Consider the following 11,731-nt stretch of genomic DNA (forward strand, 5'->3'; position numbering starts at 1 on the left):
TGGGAGTCCAGGCGGTGCCCCCACCTCACCCTTACAGCCCCTCACCCTGTTCTCCTTTCCAGAGAGACCATCAAGCAGGAGAACACTGTTTCCCTATTCCCTAGGGATTGCCTAGCCCGCTTTCCAGGGGCTACGCAGGGCTCAAGAGCCAGGACACCCTCACAGCTGTTCTGGAAGAAAAGGGAAAGGAACGTTGGCCTTTTGGGGGCGCCACGCTCCTTCTCTGCTGATGACTCTGCCCCGGGTTGGCCAGGCCTGGATCTGGGTCCTCCCTTCTCCTCCCCAAAAGGGGCTGTGACAGCGGGAGGCGGGTCGGATGAGGGGAGGGCAGAGTCCTTAGTGCTGCTGCGGTGAGGGGCTGTGATCCTGGTGCAGGTAGGAGCAGAGGGGAGGGTGGCTCAGCTCTGCTCCTCTCTGCCTCCTGCCTCCCACCGGAGTAGCTTTGCCCCCAGCACTAGCCTATGAACCCAGCCCCCGAACCCCAGCCCAGCAGAGCATGATGCCACTCAGGATGGTGCCTTGGCTCCTGGCCTTGTCCTTTGCAGCGGTGCCAGCAGGTGAGAGGTGACCAAGGAGGGTAGCGAGCATGGGGCTGGGTGGGCTGGGGCTGCCTGTGGGTGCCTGTGCCCCCTCCTGGGACCCACCTCCCCCTGCTCCCAAGAGGACAACGCTCTCTCATGCAACCTGCCTACCCCTGGGGGGAAAGGGAGAGGCTAGGCAGAGCAGGCCTGGTCTTTTGGACGAGTGTCTGTGTGGGGTTATTGTCCAGCCTTGGTAAGCAGGACGGGGAGACCTGACACCTAGGGAACTCTGACTCTGCACCCTGCAGTGTCCTGTGGGGCTGTATAGCAGTGCGACCTACCCCCACCGCACCGGCCTGATCTGCTGCTTGTTCCTGGGAAGAGCCCTGCTCCACCTCCAGCTGTGGGTTAGTGGCCTCCTTTCAGCCTTGCACCCGTGCAGCGTGGGGCCAGTTGCTTGGAACTGGCAGGAGCAGTTTGCTGAGGGGGCAGTGCAGTCCATCCTGCAAGGACAGGGTTGAGGAGGGAGGCATAAGGACAGAGCCCCATGTCCCCGGGAGAGGTCCCCTGTCCCCACTTCCAATGAGAAAGGCAGAACAAGCTCCTGATCTGACAGGGAAATGGTGGGAGGGGAAGATGGTGTCTCTCTCTCTCCTCACAAGGCCTGGTACCTGTGTCGGGGCAGCTCCTCTGACCATTGTCCTCTATTGGGTTCAAGGAGTAGGATTTAGGCCTCCCACTGCACCGCTGACATTGCAATGCCCACACTGGGGTTGCACTCTCCCTTGCCCACTCTCAGGGTGACCATGGCTCCCTCTTGCTCTCCACAGCAGTCCATGGCCAGGTGACCTTGAAGCAACACCCTGGAGGACTGGCAGTGCGAGAAGGCGAGGGAGGCACCTTCCAGTGCAGTATGAGCGGAGACCGCATGGGCAGCTACTACATGTTCTGGTACCAGCAGAAGCTGCAGGGCTCTCTGACCTTGGTTTACGATCAGAGTGGTGCTTATGGAGAGGGTTTCCGAGATCGCTTTGAGGGGAAAGTGGAGAGCTCCCAGAACAGATTCACACTGCGGATCCGGGCAGCAAGGCAAGAGGACACAGCAGTATATTACTGTGCGGCTAGGCTCACATTGGAGCAGCTCTTGAGCAGGGTGGAACAAGAACTGGCTGAGAGGGAGTCCAGACAGCTCAGCATTTCCTTCAAGCAGCCACAAATCAGGAGGTGGCACCAGGCAATAGCTGGTTCCCAAACCAGGCCCTTTGCATGCTTGCAGGGAAAAGCAGAGGAGGTAGGTGTGTGTGGAGATGTGAGAGGGTTAATGACCCACATATGAGCTATTCTGGGCAGTTGAGAGGTGTGTGGTGAAGTGCACATTGCCTGAGCCCCCTCTCCAGCATGGCCCAGATTTTCCTCAGTGCTCTGATGCTGCTGCCAAGTGAGTGAGTATCAGGGCTTTCCTGCTTCTTTGCTAGCTGTGTTCCTGTGTGCCTGACTTTCCTGGGTGTGCCCGTGTCTGTGAGGATGCCAATCTGCTGCTCCCAGGGCCAGCTTGGGAGGGTAACATGGAGGGCCCTGCACACCCACTGTGCCAGGCATGGTCCCGCTCATCCGGCTTGTCCTGCACTGGGTGCAGTTCCTGGAATGAGGCTTCTCTGTCCCTGCACCCCTGGAACTCTGCCTGCTACTTCTACAGCCTTCACAGAGGGATGGGAAACCTTCACGTCCTAAGACATACACAGAAAGAGTTCTGTGAGACCATGAAACTTCATTTAAACCTGGAAGGAAGAAAGGACAGCAGTTCTGCACTCCATATCCCCGCATTCCTTCCAGAGAGGACAAGGTCAAGGAGAGAGGCACAGGGACAGCAAGCTGTTTGCTTACGAGAGGTGCCCACATGTCCTGCACGAATGGGGAGAGCAGGAGGCAGGCTGGAGTGCAGTGAGGGTGCCGGGTAGAGGAACCATGGGGTGCTATAGGGAAGAGTGTGGGATGTGGCTGAGTGGTTTTATCAGGAGGGAGTGGTCCCCACTCTGTCTCTCGGTCCTGTTTGCAGGGGACAGGGAGTGAGGCCCGGGCAGGAGCAGGGTACGGGGCATGGAGAAGGTGCTACGAGAGGACACTGTAGGTTGACAGCTCACTCCTGGGGCCAGCCCAAGTTAGGTCTGGCCAAGGCCCTGACCTAGCAGTCTCTGCTCCATGTCTGCTGGCCATCCTAGCCCATTTCTGTGATTCCCCCACAGCTCACAGCCCCACACCCCGCTCTCTTTTCCCAAGGAGCCACGGAGCAGGTGGGCACTCTTTGCCTATCGCCTCAGAGACTTAGGGTCCCTCTTTATGAGGCTACACAGGGTTAAAGAGCCAGTAAACCCTCACAGCCATCCTGGGAGAAAAGGGAAAGGAGCTATAGCCTTCTGGGAATGCCACGCTCCTGCTCTGCTGAGGAACCTCCCCTGGCCTGGCCTGACCTGGTCTGGCATTCCCCCTTCTCCTCCCACTGAAAGGGCTGTGACAGTGGGGGCAGATCAGCTGAGGTCAGTGAGTGAGGGACCACAATCCCTGTTCAGTCAGGAGAGGGGCTGAGAGTGGCTCCAATTCTCTCTGCCTCTGGCAGGTTGTGATGCCACCCAGGATGGTGCCTTGGCTCCTGGCCTTCTCCCTCACAGCAGCACTGGCAGGTGAGAGCCGGCCAGGGAGGGCAGTGAACCCAGGGCTGGGCGGACTGGGGCTGCCCCCTGCGCCCATCCACCATGCCAGCACCCAGCTCCTCCTGTGCAGAGCACATTCTCCCATGCAAATCACCTTCCCTGCTGGGGAGGGGGTCCTGTGGCGGGGAGAGAGAGTCTTTGTAGAGATGGAAAGTATTTCTGGGAAGGTCCAACATGAGGGCATCAGGGCAGCCATGGTAGAGGTGGGATCACGGCTCTTCCTCTTCCTGAGCAGGTGAAGCTGGTGGAGGCTGAGGGAGGGCTGTGAACACCTGGGGACTCTGCACACCTTTGCTACCGTCTATCCAGCTTCACCTTCAAGGACCACAATGTGCTGTGGTGTCAGCAGGCCTCTGGGATCAAGCCTCCAATGGGTCTCTTACACCTGCTATGATTCCTCCTTCATTAAATATGTGTCCATGGTGGAGGGTTGAGCCACCACTTCCTGGGACAATCCACGGGCCGTGGCTCCTTGACAGTGCATGCCTCTCACGCCCTGCACCCCTGGGACTCTACTGGATATTTCTCCACCATTCCCACAGGGACAGGAAACACAGCTTTACCCTTATACAAATCTTCTGCCAGAGCCTCTGGCCCGAGGTGTGGGAGCTGGTGGGGAGACAAGTGCTGGGCGGGGGTCCTTGGGGTTGTTCCACAGCTTTTTTGCCCCGTGTCCAGTAGTGGCCAGAAGCAGATGGATGAGGCAGAGTATAAGAGCAGGAGACCTACACAGGACACTTCACCCTAGTAATCTCACAGCTATCAGACATGAGAACAAGGACTTTAAATCACATGTGGTGCTTCGTACTTAAAAATGCCCAGTTGATCTCTATCCAATTGATTTTTGTCCACATCTCTATTGCCCCCATTTGCAATGATGATTTCCTCTGGCAAAGTGATCTGTCCAAACAACCCATTGCATGAAAAAAAACAAAAACAAAACCAAAAAACCCCAACTCCTTTTGTACCAAGCCTTATACCTGATAGCTCCTGCACTGTAAAAGGGTGAACCATCCCTTTCTACACACCTACTTGATTTATTGACCCTCCACCCTGCCCCTCAAAGGTCACTGCCTGAGACTTACAAAGGGCACATGGAAGCAAATATGCAACATGTAAGGTGGGGAGGGAAGAAACCATCTCAACCCCACAGTCAGAAGTCCAGGGACAACAGAGTCATCACAAAGCATCCCTCACCTGCAGTAAATACATAAACAGATGAAAGCACATATTCAGATGGAGCCAGGGTTAACAACACAGAGAAGAGACTTTTCATCATAGTCTGGAAAAATCCTCTCTGCAGTTCAGCACCTGGTGCAATGCCACATTGAAATCAGGTATCTGGAAGAGGCCAGTTTAGCTAATACAATCAGAGAAGAGTTGAGGTTGGGAGGTCCCTCTGGAGATTGCCTAGTCCAACCACCCTGCTCCAGCAGAGTCAACTAGAACAGGTTGCCCAGGACCCTGTCCAGATGGCTTTTGAATATCTCCAAGGAAGGAGACTCCACAACCTCTCTGGGAAACCTGTTCCCGTGTTTGACCACTCCCACAGTAAGAACAATGTTTTCTTATACTTGAATGGCATTTCCTGTGTTTCCAGTTGCGTCCTTTGCCTCTTGTTCCATCACTGGATACCCCTGAGAAGAGTCTGGCTCCATCTCCTTTACTTACCCACATCAGGTATGTTGATAACATATTGATAAGATCCCCCTAAGCCTTCTCTTCAGACTAAAAGATCCCCTCTCTCTCAGCCTCTCCTCAGATGACAGATCCTCCAGCCCCTTAATCATACAATACAATACAAAACCATCTCCCACAGCCCTGGACTCAGACAGAGCCCCCAGGCACTCCCTGCAGCCCAAGACCTGCAAGCTGCACCCTCCTTCTGGGTCTCCGTCTGGGTTGAGGCCTGTGCTGTTACAGGGAAAGTTGTTCAAATCTTTGCTAGGGGAACATGCCTTGTGGCCCATCACCACCATTGCTGAGGACATGGATGCTCTCCTCAACAGAGCTGCTGGCCCCTTTTGGTCTCACTACTGCCTCTGTTCACGACACTCTGCGAGCTGCACTCCGGGCCTGGCTCTTATACAGGCTTCTCCCAGTCACTGGCTAAAATGGTGCTTGACCTCCCTAATCAAGGGTCAGCTGAAATAAAAGCTCCAAGCATCCTTTTGTGAAGACCCTTTTGAGCTGGCAGAGCTCATTACAGCTGCTGAAGCTTGCTAGAAGTCACAGCCTCCTGCAGCCATGCTTTTCTGGCCGCAGCAGGAATTCTCAAGCCCCTTGAAAGCCTCCCAGAAGGCTTCCCACAAGTCTTTTGATGATGCCAGAAGACGTTCCCAGGGTATTCGGAAACAAAGGCTGGAAACTGCTGCGCCAGAGAATATCACTCCAAATCTTTGTTCTGAATTGGTACTCCCCACACACCCCATAGCTATGGTGATGCACCCCACCACACACACTTCTCAGTTTTCTCTCTCATGCCTGCATGAGAGAGATGCCAAAACCAACACAAAGCTGTACTCCCTTGCCAGCATGTCCGCTTTTTCATTTTAATTCTCCTTGAATTTCTGTCATGGTGTAGCTTGCAGAGAAGCAGGCAGCAGTGTCTGTGGGTGACAGGGAGTGCAGCTGCAGGGAGAAATGGTTCTTGGGGATATCTCTGAAGATACTGATTCTGTTTTTGGAAAGATAGGGCATAGTGTCTTTGCCTGCCTGCCTCAGAAAAACACAACCATTTGTTCTAGATTTCTCTGGGATTCCGCTTGTACCACTGCCCCATGGAACTACCATCTGAGTTACTCATCTTAGACAGCATGCCTGAGGATGAGAAACTATGAAAGTTTGCATTGCCCCAGCCAAGCACTCCCCAAGCTTCACATGGGAACAAGCACCTGGGATTGAGGAAGAGGAGAGGGAAAGGAGCAAAACTTGTGATCAGGTGAGGAAAACCCCTCAGAACAGAGAATCAGAACAAACACAGAGAAGAAATAGCAAATTCTCTTTCTTTCTGTCCAAACATGCAACTCTCAAATGCAGTCACACCCAGGAAAGTAAGACATGCATGACCACAGCTTGCAAAGAAGCAGGAATCCATTACTTTCCCAAGGATCGAGGTGAGGCTGACTGGCCCATCATTCCCTGGATCCTCCTTCTTGCCCTTCTTGAAGACAGGAGTGTCATTTGCTTTCTTCCAGTCTTTAGAAACCTCCCCAATTGCCATGAGCTTTCAAAGCTAATCAAGAGTAGCCTCACAATGGCATCAGCCAGCTCCCTCAGCAATTGTGGGTGCATCCACCAGGACCCACAGTCTTGGGCACGTTCAGATTGTTTAAATATTCCTAACCTGATCCTCCTCCACTAAGGGTAAGTATTCCTTGCTCCAGACTCTCCCACTGGTCTCATGGATTCCTGAAGACAGGTTTACCAGGCTGAGGCTGAGGCAAAGAAAGCATTGGGTAGCTTGGTCTTTTCTGTGTCTTTTGTCACCAGGTCCCCTGCCCCATTCACCAGTGGGCCCACATTTGCTCTAATCTTACTTTGGCTGCTGATGTACCTTTCAAAGCCCTTCAAGGTACTTCCTTATTTTTGTACATACACTTGGCCAACCTGTTGGCAAAGATACTTTTGCCCCACTTAGTCAGGTGAATCCCATCTGTTCCAAGGGATCTTCAACCCAAGAGAGTGTCTCATGTTCACAGAAACCAAAACTGTGTTGGCAACACTATCTGCACAAAAAACTGTCGATGTGCCAGCTCTGTCCACTCCTCCTCAAGCACTTCCCTCTCATCAGCATGAGGACAAAACCACCAGGGCCCCCATGCCTTTGTCCCCACCCCCAGAGCCATGTAGTCACTCCTGATACTCCCCAGGTTTCCGCTGGCACTATGGCTTATGCCCACAGGGAAGAACAGCAGGGGTTAACACTCTGCAGGCGGAGAAGCAGCTTTCCTCCTGGTGCCAGAAGTCATAAGCTTCAAGCCTGCACCATCATAGGTGTCTGTACTTCCCAACCCAATAGGCACAAACTTGACCTGCTCTTCCTTTGGTTGAGATGGAGGTTTGGGCTCTTGAGCCTGCAGGGTCTTGGCAAAGATCCAGCCAGTCTCTTTCTCGTCATGTCTGACACTGCACAGTCTTCTGACTACCTTCCACAGCTCCTTTATTTGGTGATACAGACCTTCAACAAACATCCATTTCCTGCAGGCTACAAGACCATTGCACCCTACTCTTTGGTCTTAACAGCTGCAGTCTCATCCCACTCTTATCTACCCTGGAAGCCATTCCAAGGATCATTTTCCAAGCTTTCCACTGCAGAATGACACCTCCATATACTCTGCTCACACTCAGAGGAAGTATAAAGTAATTGCATTTGTTTTTAAGCCCTTGAATGGACATTAGGTTGCAATGAGGGATAGAGAGATGCAATCTCCATGACTACAAAGTCTTGAAAAACCTCTTACACGAGCAGCAGCGTGAAGTGGTTCAGAGAATTCAGCTAGCTCTAGGGCATAAGAATGGGCCACTCCACTCCTTGGGGCCATTTCCAGCTGTGGGATTCTCAGGCCTCCTTGTCCCATGGTGAAGTGAGAGAACTTAACTCCCAATGGCAGTCTTCAACTCCAATCTGTTAGATTATCAAGCTAAAGGTTCTGTACCCACCCATATGGTGTTCCTGGCACTTGGGCAGATCAAGCCCTGAGCATATCACCATTGCCTTGTGTTCCCTCAAACATCTTTTCTCCCTCCCCCTACGCCCGAATACTAGTAAACCTCTCCCACACATCTGCCCCCAGCTCAACAGTAGTTAGAAAGTAGCACTGACTCATTTCCTTTTTACACCACCTGCATCTCTCCATACCCAGCTTTTTTTTTTTTTCTTTTTTTTTTTAACCAATATGTTGGGTACATGGGCAGAGTGCACTTAGCATGGGGTAAGCTGGTGGGAAATCTTACTTCAGGATAAGAAATCCATTTATTTTTCAAGGACTGTTTTCTTATGCCCTTTTCTATGGTAAAAGAACATGCACAAATACCCCTGCTCATATACCAAGGGTGCTCATATGCCTGCTCATATACATCAATTAAAAGATACTTTGCCTATTACCTCATGGCTTTGTTCACACTCTTGCATTGCAACTTATCTACAGTAGGGACTTTCTTTTTTTCTTTCTCCATAAGATATTGGACAATAGTCAAGAAAAATCTAATCACCACACCTCTAATTCCTACATGAGCAATGGCCAAATGAAGTCCTAAGTTATTTTAGCCTAGCCCACAAAAGAGGGATGTATTCACACATTGAGTATCTTCCTCCTCAGCAGCTCCCTTATTATTTAATAGCCACTTTTATGTGGCTTTATGTGTACCTCTTCTAATAAAGAGCAATCATTCCCCCTCCTTTTTCATCTTACTAAATATAGGACAAAGACTTCCTTAGGCACCAAATAGTCCCCAGATACCAACTCTGAGAGCCCACATCCAGCACGTTCCTCAGCCTCCTGAGCATTAAAAGTTAATTCAAGATGAAGAAGAAGACAGCTTCCTGCAGCTCAGAAGAATTTTGGTAAGTGCTTTGAAATAGCACTAAAAGTACTGAAAAACTACACTTTCTATCACGCTTAGCTCCATGGGACTTTTTGGGGATACTGCATAATCCCACAGATTTCACTTAAAATTCCATCTTTTTGTACTATTTTAGACCCTTCTTTGAAAGCCATATCCTGTTTCTTCATGTGGTATGTTGGGACAGAAACCACTCAAGAAGTCACGTGATTTCCTGTATAATCCAAAATGCTCATGGCAAAAAAGTTTTTGTAACGAAGTGTATCACTGTGTTTGGGTTTGGAGTACCACAGTGATATAAATGGCATAAAGTCCTGTACAAAACTTGAAGACACAAAAAAGACCATATATCTTAAGGAGAAAAAGAGACAGAAGCTTGAAATGCTTGAGGAGACAAATCCAGCATTGTTTTCCTGTGTGCATTTGTCATGGAACGATAGAGCTCACAGAGTTTCCAAGAGATGGAAGAAAGGGAAAACTGTGAAGTCCTGTCCTGGATCAAGCCATTTGAAATCATTGAACTATTGAATTACTGTTTTTCCCCTCCCAGTTCTGGAAGAAAATGTGGCTCTGGACACCCTAATGGGATTTTACTTATGAATAATTAAGACAAATGTCTGGATTTTCATTTCCTATTTTACACACACACCTGCTATGATGCTGCTGCCAAGTGAGTGAGTATCAGGGCTTTCCTGCTTCTTTGCTAGCTGTGTTCCTGTGTGCCTGACTTTCCTGGGTGTGCCCGTGTCTGTGAGAGCCGTGTGCCTCCAGCCTGGAGAACGGATTATCCATTGCCTCTCTGTGTTTCTCCGAATCCCCTGTAAGAGCATGGAAATAGAAACACTTGTTCCCTTAGGCTGCCCAGGCCAGGATCCCATGGGTCTCCTTCATCAGCTATGATTATTCCTGTGTCCAGTGCAGGGCAGCAGAGGAGGGACGAGCTCCTGCCTCCAAGGACAGTTCCCAGACGACCCATCTTTTGCCCTGCTCGCTCTTCTCCTCAGGGACTCTGTCTGCTACTTCTGTGCCATTGCCACCAGAGCAGGAAACCTGTCTGGGCCTCCTCCCAGGGCCCCTCATCTCTTTCTTCTGTGCTGTCTCCCCACAGAGGAAGGAGGAGCTTATGCCAGGACATCCACCTCTGGTTGGCAGCCTCCCTGGGAGAACTGCATGGTCAGCTGGAGGCTAGTGCAAGGTGCCCGGGAGTTCCCTGTTGCCATCTGCCCCCAGAGCTGAGAACCCCTAGGGATTACATGCAAGTCTCAGGCAGAGGCCTCTGGGGTTGGAGGGGATCTCCTGATCTCTCTTCCTCCCCACCACTGTCTGCAGGGGCCCTGTTTCCAGGAACAGCCATGGCCAGCAGCTGGGCCTCCCAGGCCCCAGGAAGCAAGCAGGAGGCACGGGAGATGTGCGTGTGATTCCCTGTCCTTCCCAAACGGGGCTCTTCATGTGTGTACCTGCCGCTGCAGCCTCCCAGTGTGCACATGGCCTAGTCTCGGTGTCTTTACAAAAAGCAGGCAATCACACCCCAGAAATACAGCAGACAGAACCATGCTGAACACTGCTCCTCAGTCTGCTGGGGTCTTCCTTTCCCCTCACCCATCTCACTTGCAGTTTTTTTCTTGAGTTCCAGCACTGAAACTTGCAGCCAAAGGACGGAACCTTTGTGATTTCCTCAACTTACCTGTGCTGGAGGAACGTTCCTGTTTATGGGGCTCCACACATGGAGAATCCCAAGGTATATGGTCCTGGAGGCAAAGGGTGTCCAAGAGAGCTGGTCGATATCCAAGGATCACCTCCTTCTAGCTCCAGAATGGTCCGGCCCCATGAGCAGGCAGTTGAGCAAAGGTGGCAGGAGGCACTGGGCAAAATGCCCTGTGGTGAATCACCACCATGCCTGAGGATGTGTACGCTGGTCTGAACTGAGATGAGGATGCCTTCTTTGTGCCCTTCTGCAGCAACTGCTGCCAAACTGTTGCATCTCTTGGCTCTCTCTATCACCTGTGTTAAGTTAGCTCTGTTACCTGCAGCTCTGTGAGAGGATCTGTGATCCAGATGAGAGTGCTCCTGGGAACCTAAGAAGCAGTGGGCTGTAATGCATCTTCCTGGGGCCTCCTCTCCAGCCTGTCCCAGCTTTTCCTCATTGCTCTAGTCCTGCTCCCAAGTGGGCGAGTACAAGAACATTGCCGCTGTGTTTTTTACTGTGCTGGGTGTTGTTGTGTTTGTGAGAGCTCTGCTCCTGCAAAGACACAGAAGTGATTAGCTGTTTTCTCCTGCTGTTTGTTCTGGTTCCTTCTAGAACCAGAACATGCGCATGGAAATATGTGTTTCTCCAAGAGCTGAGGCCTTCTCTGACCTCATGACAGCTTTTGCTCATTTGCTGCTGCTTCTCCTGCTCATTTCCAGGCACATGTTCCCAGCTGATGCTTGTGAGTTTTGGGCCCTGCATAGGGCAGGGGCTCAGCTTCTTTCCCCCCTCAGGTGTGCTGTGTTTGGGGATTCCCTGTCCACTGGTAGGTTGGTGGGGCACTGGCACAAGCAGACACCAGAAGAGAGCTGGGAGTGGGTGGCTGTGCTTTTTGGAGGTGTGCAAACAGACTGTGCCCCACTCTCCCAAAAGAGGATCAGCATCACCAGAGATGATCCCCAGCCACCCATTCTCCATGCAGCTGCATCCCCTGACACCTAGAGGATCACCTTGTGTTGCTGCGGGACAGTGGGATTGGACCCCCGGCCCTGGAAACAAGGTGCATGGGACTTGAGCAGGTGCAGGGTCCACTCCTGGTGTGTTTTCTTTGACCTGAAGACAAGGCTGGGCTTTAGGGGCTGTGGTGGGCACACAGTGATCGAACTGGGCTGCATACATCAAGGATACCCCTTCCTCTGGCACTGGCATCCTTGAGGGGATTGGTGGTATTAGCGGGGCAGGTGTGCTTT

At 51.8% G+C, this 11,731-nt stretch overlaps 1 long non-coding RNA gene across 1 annotated transcript; it reads left to right on the forward strand.

The window, feature by feature from the left end:
- Positions 1-4,820: 4,820 nt before the first annotated feature.
- LOC135330654 (uncharacterized) lies at positions 4,821-9,462 on the forward strand. Its single transcript, XR_010392627.1, has 4 exons — positions 4,821-4,909; positions 5,977-6,170; positions 8,653-8,795; positions 8,931-9,462. It is a non-coding gene; the product is annotated as an uncharacterized LOC135330654 (long non-coding RNA).
- Positions 9,463-11,731: the final 2,269 nt, after the last annotated feature.

This window comes from Dromaius novaehollandiae, chromosome 22 (assembly GCF_036370855.1).
Source record: "Dromaius novaehollandiae isolate bDroNov1 chromosome 22, bDroNov1.hap1, whole genome shotgun sequence".
In the NCBI taxonomy this organism is placed as follows: domain Eukaryota; kingdom Metazoa; phylum Chordata; class Aves; order Casuariiformes; family Dromaiidae; genus Dromaius; species Dromaius novaehollandiae.